The sequence below is a fragment of the Panthera pardus genome, unplaced genomic scaffold (genome assembly GCF_024362965.1).
Source record: "Panthera pardus isolate Hobbes unplaced genomic scaffold, ASM2436296v1 HiC_scaffold_27, whole genome shotgun sequence".
Lineage (NCBI taxonomy): Eukaryota > Metazoa > Chordata > Mammalia > Carnivora > Felidae > Panthera > Panthera pardus.
The window spans coordinates 19,175,853-19,186,113 of NW_026526843.1; the positions used below are offsets into that span (position 1 = coordinate 19,175,853).

The 10,261-nt window shown below is 38.2% G+C and overlaps 1 protein-coding gene across 2 annotated transcripts in view; it reads left to right on the top strand.

The window, feature by feature from the left end:
- The first annotated feature begins 1,453 nt into the window (after positions 1–1,453).
- PASD1 (PAS domain containing repressor 1) overlaps positions 1,454–10,261 on the top strand; it is a 114,401-nt gene continuing 105,593 nt past the window's right edge. For both annotated transcript variants that reach the window (XM_019435784.2, XM_019435786.2), the window contains exons 1-3: positions 1,454–1,954; positions 5,967–6,051; positions 9,945–10,091. The gene's annotated coding sequence lies outside the window, so the exon portion shown is untranslated. The remainder of the gene's footprint in view (positions 1,955–5,966; positions 6,052–9,944; positions 10,092–10,261) is intronic.

The window sequence follows — 10,261 nt, forward strand, 5'->3', positions numbered from 1 at the left end:
ATATGATTTGTCTAAAACATAGCAGGATTTAAAAGAATCATCTGCATGCTAGTCTCTTTTTCTTTTTTTAAGTTTATTTATTTTGAGAGAGACAGAGATAGCGCAAGTAGGGGAGGGGCAGAGAGAGAGAGAGACAGAGAATCCCAAGCAAGCTCTGCAATGTCAGCTTGGAGCCCGATGTGGGACTCGAACTCAGGAAACCATGAGATCATGACCCAAGCCGAAACCAAGAGTTGGATGCTTAACTGACTGAGCCACCCAGGTGCCCTTGCATGCTAGTCTTAAAAGTCAAACATTGACATATATTTGGTTCAGTTTCATTCAAAGTATTGAATGAATTGAGTTAAATTAATGCTAATTAGGAAGTTTATTGACCATAAACAATAGTCACCATAATAAATAAAATTGCTGAAAACTTGTCTCTAAACCAAGATGTTCATTAACTCTTGTTCCTCTTACATCAAAGTAGAGGATTCATTATAAGAAATGACATAAACTTTTAAACTGGTTTTAACCACTTTCTGAAAACACCCTGAATATTGAATGAGGCAGTCTTTTTTATTTTGCCTATTTAATAAAATCTTGTAACTTTATTTATTTTGCAATATTCACTTTACTATGCTTCATTTCTGAAATCATTCATATAGTGTGTAAAACTATAATAAGTAGCTTTATGCTTAGATTTTTTTCTCTTTTGTGATTACGATTAGGAAGGAGATGACTGTGTCAAAGGCTGTGATCATACATGCTGCCATGTTGTTTTTCCTGACTTGCTAGCAGAATGAGACATCCAGTGGTTAGCTACAACACAGAGAAACGAGATGTTTTATTTCCCCCAACATTGCTTACTTGGGGCTTCAAAATAAAATACTTATCAGAGTTACAGGGTTGTGTGTGTGTGTGTGTGTGTGTGTGTGTGTGTGTGTTTTAGTTCCCTTTCCTAACCTATTTTTGTTTTGTTCTTTCCTCATTTGTGTCCCCAAGATATATAGAACCATTGGGAATACATTTATTTACTTTACAGTGTTTTTTTTTCTGTTTTTCTTTTTTTTTTAACTTTTTGTGAATGTTTTCACATCTTCTCCCATTGGATTTTGTCAATCTTACAGATTCTTTTAACTGTGACAATAAACAAAGTCTGAAACTCAATTTTGTCTACTCTCAATGGAACATCAATTTGTGTTCTAATTAGATTTTATTCCACATAGTATTCTTCTGCATGTTTTACAAAATCATATTATAACCTTTCACTTAGATGTACTCTTCCTTTAAATTTAGAACAATTTTTTAAATTAAAGAAGATGGAAACTATTTTGAATATAAAACAAGTCCAAAAGTTGCTAAACCTGCAATTAGGTAATTGTGAGCACAATTAGCTACCAGCTGTTCATTCTAAAGTAACAAGAGTTTGCCTGTGTTACTAATTATTTATACATAAAATTTTGTACTTTTGCATTTTGGTAGTTAATTAAATCATGCAGTTAAACTATGCATGATAATTGGACATGAAAGAACAAAATGCAAATAGAAAAAACTTAGAAAAAATAGACCTCATGAAGAACATATTTTCTAGCCACATAAGAGGAGGAATCTATTGAGTAGTCATCTGAAGGGCCTTTTTAATGGAACTAGTTTTGCAGTTAAGGTGAGAGATTTGTTGAGAACTCTTTACCCCTATGGTACATACCCTGGCATTCCCTAGGAATTCCTGGAGGTCACAGGGCAGATTTGGGGCTCTCTGAATACTCATATGTTTTTATCTGGCTGCCAAAACCTCCCCCTTTCTGCTTCAAATTAGAGCAGTCTCTGGGAAGTGACTTGTCATCTCTTCTAATACCCCCTTTCCTCATCTAGCTATAGGTGCCAGGCACTGGAGATATAGTAGCAAACAAAACAAAGTCCCTGCCTTCATGGAACTGACCTTCTAGAGGGAGGAGACAGAACAAATACACAAGTAAGTGCATGCAGTTGTAGATGATGATAAGTCCTATTACAATAAGGTATACAGAATGGAATAGACTGAGACTTGAAACCTACTTTAGCGATTGTCAGGAAAGACCTCTTTGAGGAGGTGATGTTTGATTAAAGAACTGAAGGAAGGGAGGTAGTGAGTCTTGCAGATGTTTTGGGGGAAGAAATTTCTAAATGTAAAAAGCAAAGGGTAAAGCCCCCAGAATGAAAACATACTTGATTCAGTGACCAGAAAGAATACTAGTGTGGTCAGAGTAGAGAGGGTGAAGGGGAGAGAGAGTAGGATGAGTCCGAAAGGGCAGCATGGAGCAGATCATGGAGGGTCTTGTAGGCTACAGTAAGAACTTATTTTGGATTTTACCCTGAAATTATTGGAAAGTCAAGGGAGAGTTTTGAACTATACAAACAAATAACCAAATTAATTTTTTATGGGGCCAGACACCTAGCCCCACCCAACTACAAGGGAAGTTTGGTTCCAAAGTTCTGGTGACAGGGAAAAATCATGTTTAACATGTCTTATCCTTTGGATTAGTTATAACTGCTCTGCTATGGCATAACAAATTACTCCAAAACTTAATGGCTTAACACATTTATTATCTCACAGTTTTCATGGATCAGGTGTTCTGGCATGGCTTAGATGCATTCTCTGCTATAGATTCCCTACCAAGGCTATCTCAATCAAGGTGTTAGCTGGGGCTACAGTCTAATATAAAGGCTCAACTGAGGAAAGATCCTCTTCCAAGATCACTCACATGGTAGGGACCAAAATTCCATTCCTTCCAGATTGTTTGAGTGAAGCCTGAGTTCCTCATAACCTGTTGACTAGATGCATCTCTTGGTTACTTGCCATCTCACAACATGGTAGTAAGTACAATGGCGAGAGATAGTACCAATGAGAAAGAGAAAAAGAGAGACAGAGAGAAAAGAGCTATCAAGATGAAATTCACAAATCACAGGTTTTCAAAAAAAGTTTTTAATGTCTACTTGTTTTTGAGAGAGAGAGAGAGACAGAGACAGAGACAGAGACAGAGCGTGAGTGTGGGAGGAGCAGAGAGGGAGAGACAGAATCCTAAGCAGGCTCCAGGCTCTGAGCTGTCAGCACAGAGCTCCAGGCAGGGCTGGATCCCACAAACCAGGAGATCATGACCTGAGCCAAAGTTGGACACTTAACTGATGACTGAGCAACCCAGGTGCCCCAAGTCACAGTCTTTTGTAATCTAATCATGTGTCATCCCATAACTTCTGCCATATTCTATTGGATATAAAGAAGTTCCTAGGCCCAGCCCATACTCAAAGGGGAGAAGATTACATAAAATCATGAATACCAGGAAGTGAGGAGCATCAAAAGTCATGTCAGAAGTTGTCTACCACTTCCTCTACCTGCAAGAGGCTTTGATTCGCCTACAGGATCTGCAGGGTGGTTCAGACCAAGGACAAACCCAGGCCCAGCATGTGAATGGGAGCAAGTCAAAGGAGAAGATAATATGCTCAAAAGATCTACAACATCCAGGAAGATTAGCAGCCAGAGAAAAGGAGGCAGATACCACTGGCAGAAGATTGAATTAATCACCCTCTTCTGGGCACATTCTTATCATAAGTCCATACAAAGCCCTGCTTATAGTTTTATTTATTTATTTCATGTATTCGTGCATCCATTCATTCTTTCCTTTTTTAAATAACAGATTTATCATTAATATAATTCACATACCACAAGCTCACCCATTTAAAGCACATAATTCAATGGTTTTAATATACTCACAGAGTTGCATAACCATCACTATAATCTAAGTTTAGAACATTTTCATCACTCAAAAAAGAAATACCATACCCATTATCAACCAGGTACCATCTCCCCCTACCTGTAGCACTAAATAATCATTAATTTACTTTCTTTCTCTGTGGCTTTGCCTCTTCTCGATATTCATATAAATAGAATCATACGGTATTTGTCCTTTTGTGTCTGGCTTATTTCACTTAGCATAATGTTGTCAAAGTTCATTCAGGTTGTAGGATGAATCAGTACTTTATTTTTATGGCTAAATAATATTACATTATATGGATATACAATAACTTTGTTTATTCATCAGCTGATGGGCATTTAGATTGTTTCCACCTTTTTAGCTATTATGAATAATGCTGCTATGAACATGTGTATAAGTTAAAATTTTATATGTATGTGTATGCATACACATATACATACACAAATACCTACATACAAACATATATACAAAAGCAAAATAGCCAGGTCACTGTGTAGACTTAATTTAACTGAGTAGTGCTGGACTGTTCTCCAAGTGGCTGGCCCCGTCTATGCTACCACAGCAAAGCATGAAGATTCCTGTAATACCTCAGTTCTGTCAACACTTGGTAATCTATAGCTTCCTAATTTTTCCAGGAAAACAGGTGTAAACTGATATCACATAGATGTTTTAATTTGCATTAATTAATGACTTGGAGCATTTCATATGCTTGCTTTTTGGGTTTCATTTTTAATAAATGTTTTGTTCATTTATCCTTTGCCCATTTTTCTATTAGGCTTTGTATCTTTTTTGTGATACTTTTAAAATATTAATTTTTGTTGGCTTTAGATATTGCACTTTTTTTCTCCCATCTCACCATCTGTCTTTAATTTTATTGATGGTGCCTTTCACTAAACAGAAATCTTTAATTTGAATGTAATCAAATGTATTAATTTTCACTTGACATCTTTAGGTTTAGAGAAAACAAAGATTTTCTTCTATAAGAAATTCTTCCCTACTCCAAGATAAAAAAACATTTTTGTAATTTCCTTTTTGATGTTATTATTGTTTCCTTTCATAATGATTCCTGAAACCATTGGGAATCCACCTCCATACAGATTGTTAGATGGGAACCTAGTTTGATTTTTCTTCCAGCACCAGCCACCAAATCATTTATCCTTTCCTATAATCTGTGGCATCACTTTTTATCATATTCTGTGATTCAATATATACCTGAGACTCCTTCTGAACTCTATTTTGTTCCATGGTCTACTTAACTTTTTTTTTATGGTCTACTTAAATTTAATAGTATCTCTAGTACAAATTTAGCTTGACTTTGTATGCATTAACCTTGGTCATTTTCTTCAGTGCTAGGAAAGTAATAACTCTCCTCAAAACAAAAAAGAAAAAGCCAAGCTTGCAAGACAAATCTGAGAAGTGGCTCACCTGTTGGATTTGGTATAGGTGATAATTAGCTACACCATGAAGAGCATTGACTTCAGTGTTCCATTAAGTGCCAAGAGCTCATTGCAAGTTGAAAGCTCAGTTCGGTTTCCAACAGTCTCCTTACTTTTCCTCATTCTATTTTTTAAAGTTTATTTATTTATTTTTGAGAGAGAGAGAGAGAGTGAGCAGAGGAAGGGCAGAGAGAGAGAGGAAGAGAGAGGATCCCAAGCAGGTCCCACACTGTCAGCACAGAGCCTGATGTGGGGCTTGAACTCACAAACCATAAGATCATGACCTGAGCTGAAATCAAGAGTTGGATGCTCAACAAAGTGAACCACCCAGGAGCCCACTTTTCTTCATTCTAAAAAGTTTGTGGCAATTCCTTGTTCCATGAGACAGCCAGGAACTTATGCCATAAATTGCTGTGAATCGAAAACTTTGATGTACTTGTAACGAATCCAATAGGCAGCAGACTTCTCAAATAGCTTAATTAAATGATGCTTATTGTTAATTTACCCTAGTATCCTGTTAACTATCCACAGAGATTTCTATTATCCAATATCAGTAGTGAAAATGAGGTGCAATTTACTCAAAAGACATGGGGTTGGAATATATAATTACCTCCAGGTTGTATTCAAATACAGTATTAACATTTATTCATAATGTAATTATTTCTTATATCCTCTAGTTAGCCACTGACCAGTTAGCCATTATGGCTAGTTATCAACTGTGTTTTATAGTGATTTTTCTGTCACGTTTAAAATAATCATAAGGATGTACACATATTTTGCTCAAATATTTGCTCTCCAGCCATGAAGCCCATCCTTGGTTTGAGCTAACTGTGGCATGTGATCGTGTGCAACCACGGTACAAGGAGCAGTTTGTGGCCAAGCAGGTGGGTACATTGCCTTTGCATGGTTTCTCATAATTATCAATTTCCTCTCCTTCCTCTCCCTTTCATTTCTGACATAGACACCAGCTCTCACACCTAGATTCTTCTTTTCTTACATCAAATTTTTAATTGATATATAATTTACATATCTCAAAAATTTGCCCTTTAGAAGAGTACAAGTCAATGGTTTATCAGTGTATTCACAAGATTGTACAAACATCACACAACCTGGAATTATGTAATTCCAGAACATTTCATCACCCCCCCCCCAAAAGAAACCCTATCCCCTTTAGTAGGCATTTCCCCCATCCTCCCTCCCCCCACCTCCTGGAACCACTAATCTGCTTTCTGTCTCTCTGGATTTGCCTATTCTGGATATTTCGTTCTAAATGGAATCTTTTTTATTATGGTTAAACACATGTAACATAAAACTTTCTATCTTAACCATTTTAAAGTATACAGTTCAATAATATTAAGTACATTCACATTGCTGTGCAACAAATCTCCAGAATTCTTTTCATCTTGCAAAACTGAAATTCTGTCCCCATAGAGGATGACTTTCTTTTTAAATTTTTTTTAATGTTTATTTATTTTTGAGGGGGGGGGTGGGGAAGGGCAGAGAGAGAGAGACAGAGAATCTGAAACATGCCCCAGGCTCTGAGCTGTCAGCACAGAGCCCGATGAAGGGCTCAAACTCAGCAACAGTGAAATCATGACCTGAGCTGAAGTCGACGTCTAACCAACTGAGCCACCCAGGCACCCCTAGATGATGACTTTCCATTTCCTCTTTCCTCTAGCTCCTGGCATTCTATTATACTTTCTGTCTCTATGAATCTGACAACTCTAGGTACTCATATAGGTGGAATCATACAACATATGTCTCTTAGTGACCAGATTATTGCATTTAGCAAAATGTTTTCAAGCTTCATCCTTACTGTATCATCAGTCGATACTCCACTCATTTTTATGGCTGAATAATATTCCACTGTATGGATAGACTATATTTTGTTCATCCAGCCACCATTTAATTGACAGTTGGGTTATTTCCACTTTTTGGCTATTATGAAGAATGCTATATAAGCATTCCTGTATAATTTTTGATGTGGACATATATTTTCAATTCTTCTGGGGACATACCTAGGAGTGAAATTGCTGAGTCCTGTGGTAACTCTATGTTTAACCTTTAAGGAACTGCCAGACTGTTTTCCAATGTGGCTGTACTACTCTGCCTTCTCACCAGCAGTGTATGAGGGTTCCAATTCCTTCACATCCTCAACACTACTTATTATCTGTCATTTTGATAGCCATATTAGTGAGTTTCAGCAAGAATTCCCAACGTACTGCCTACCCTCATCATTTCTCGTCTGACCTGAGGCAGAGGGAGCCAGATGACAGGGGACTGTAGCTATTCCTAGGGTATACTGAGAAGAAGGCCAGTGATTGGATTGATTTTGAAAAAAAAAAAAAAAAGGACTATTTGTTTTCTATATTTTTTAACCCAAATTCATTCTGAACCTTCAGTTTTGGGTTGATCAAAATAATCAGGTGACTAGACTGCTTGAATAAACAATGTATGGTGGGCTGGGTGGAGCCAGCTCACCCCGAGTTTGAATCCTGGTTCTGTCTCTCTGGACTAGTTATTTCACTTTTCTGGGTCTGTTTGTCTCTTCTGTAAAATGAGGTACAATCACAATCAGATGAAATGTATGTAAAAGAATCTACACACTTCTGGTGCAGAAGAGGTACACAGTAAATCTTCATTTATTTGTTCTTTGATTCTTAGGAACGTGTTTTTAAAATCAATTTTTACTAAAATATCCTTTGATTTCAGCCCTTGGGCATTCCTTGTTGAGGTATGCTGGCTTTTCATGACAGATATCATAGAGAAAGTGAACACTCAGGTGGCTTTTCTGGGAAGGTCATTTGATTGATTTTTTTAAAGGAAGGATATTAAAGTCCTACACATTTCAGTGTTTTTGAAGCTTCATAGTCTGAGACAAGCTGCGTATCTTAAGTTATTACTGTTGTCATGGCAAGTAGTGTTTGCTTTCCATAGCAACTGAAGCTACAGATAATTATACAAATGCTGGGAAAAAAATGGCCAGAGAACAAAACCATGTCTTGCTCATAGTCTTTGGGTAAAGATGTTTTCTAGTATAAAAGCAACTTAAGGTTCTGTGCTGTGGGGGCCAAGGGCAGGCTGCCCAAAATGTACTACCACGGTATACTGATTATTTTGAATTGGAGCTACTTGTGAAGCAACTGGTGCAAAGACACTCACACACTCCTCTGTCCCCCTGAAAGCAGGAAACACATTTCTCATATGAAAAATACCGTCCCTGTACTAGGAAGTAAGAAGACATCTTTACCAGACATAGGACTTTTTGTGGGTGCAAAATACATGTGGGCATGATACAGTGGGTACAGCCAGGCTTTCTTGCCTGGGCACAACTGATCTCTTGCTCTAAGATTCTAGACAATCCTTCCCAAAGGAAGGATTCCTTCCCAAGGAAGCCACTGGGCTTCATTGTCCTTCATTAGAAAATGAGGGGCTTGGACCAAACCATCAATAAGGATGCACTTGGCTATGCCAGCATCACTAAGGCAAAACCCTCAGCAAGTTCCATATTGCTACCCTACTCCCATCCTTGTGAGAGACCCTTAGGGGTTCGCTCACAGTCTGTAGGTTGGAGAGCATAGGTAGTTTCAGTGTTCCAAACTTACTCCTGCTAAGTTGAGAATAGAAGCATAAAGGAATAGGCATTTAGGCCCTCTGGGAACGTATTTTAACAATTGGTTTTTCTTTTTAGTTAATTATCTCCCAGAAAAAAAATGTATCTTTTTTTCTGGGTTTCAATGCCAGACCATGTCTCTTCCACAGTTTGTTACATTAAAATTTTTAGTAAAAGCTATAGCAAGGTTCTAATTGTTGTGCAGTGAGGAGAGAAGAGCAGCCATTACGATCAGGGTGGGTATTAGAGGCCTTGAGAATGGGAGCAGGTTTTCCTCAACAGCCAATAATTGCTTGTGGCATGGAGCAGACAGCATTCCCACTGCGGGAATGGTGTGGCATGAACTTTTTTAGAGATCATGTTGGCTGCTGGGTGGAGAACAGTTTGGAGGGGACAAGACTGAGAGTAGGAAGGACTCGAGTGAGGAGTGCAGGCGAGGACTGATGGGGATGTGGACTAAAAGGGTGGAACCTTGCAGAATTCACTGATTGTTTTTGTTTTTTTTTTTTAAGTAGGCTTCATGTCCAGCACAGAGACCAATGTGAGGCTTGAACTCACAACACTCAGATCAAGACCTGAGCTGAGATCAAGAGTCAGTCGCTTAACTGACTGAGCCACCCAGGTGCCCCTCACTGATTGTTTTTATTTTTTTTAATTCAAGATGGATTAAAATAGCACTACTTAAATTCCCTTCATGTATTTATCATTGAATTTTCCCACAAGTAAAACAGATCATACCTCATTAAAGTATACCACAATATATTAGTATCATACCAGGAAAAATGGGGGACTTTTAATGGAAACTGAAATCACACATTGATCCATGTATTTCAGATGTAGTGAAATATTACATTTTTGCAAAATGGTATCTGACTGAACTGGGGATGAACAAAGGTGTGGGTGTTCTTATAAGCCAGGAGTGGCTTGATGTCGATTTTGTGCGAGTGTGTTCTCTTTTCCCTCAAGAGATGTAAAAATGGGATAACTTATCTTTGAGTATGAAGCAAACAACCAGCAGTTTGAAGCCCACATAGAGATAAAACCTTACATCATTTGTTTTTTTGTTTTGTTTTGTTTTTGTCATCCAAGAAATTCCTTTGGAAATTTCCATGGAATTTTGGGGGCTTGCTGTAGAGACTACTCATGGCCGTCCTTTCTTTGCAGAGGAATGCCTAGTCTCTGATACTGGCAGGTCCCCTGTGAGAAAAACCAGAGGTAAAGCAAAACCAGAAGAAGCTCAGGTAGAAGTCTCCCAAATCCTGCATGCTGTGTTCCGAAGGGATGGACATCTGGAAGCCCTGCCCGCCTTTGGTGAGTATTTTATTGTTCTTCCTGATGGTAATTATAGCCCCACTGGCCACGGCCTTCTTCTTGCCTGGCTCTGTGCCGGGCAAGTTGCATGCATCATCCCATCAAATCCTCCCTCCTATATGAGCAGGTACTATTTATTACTGGTCCCATTGGTGAGAGGACACGGTGGC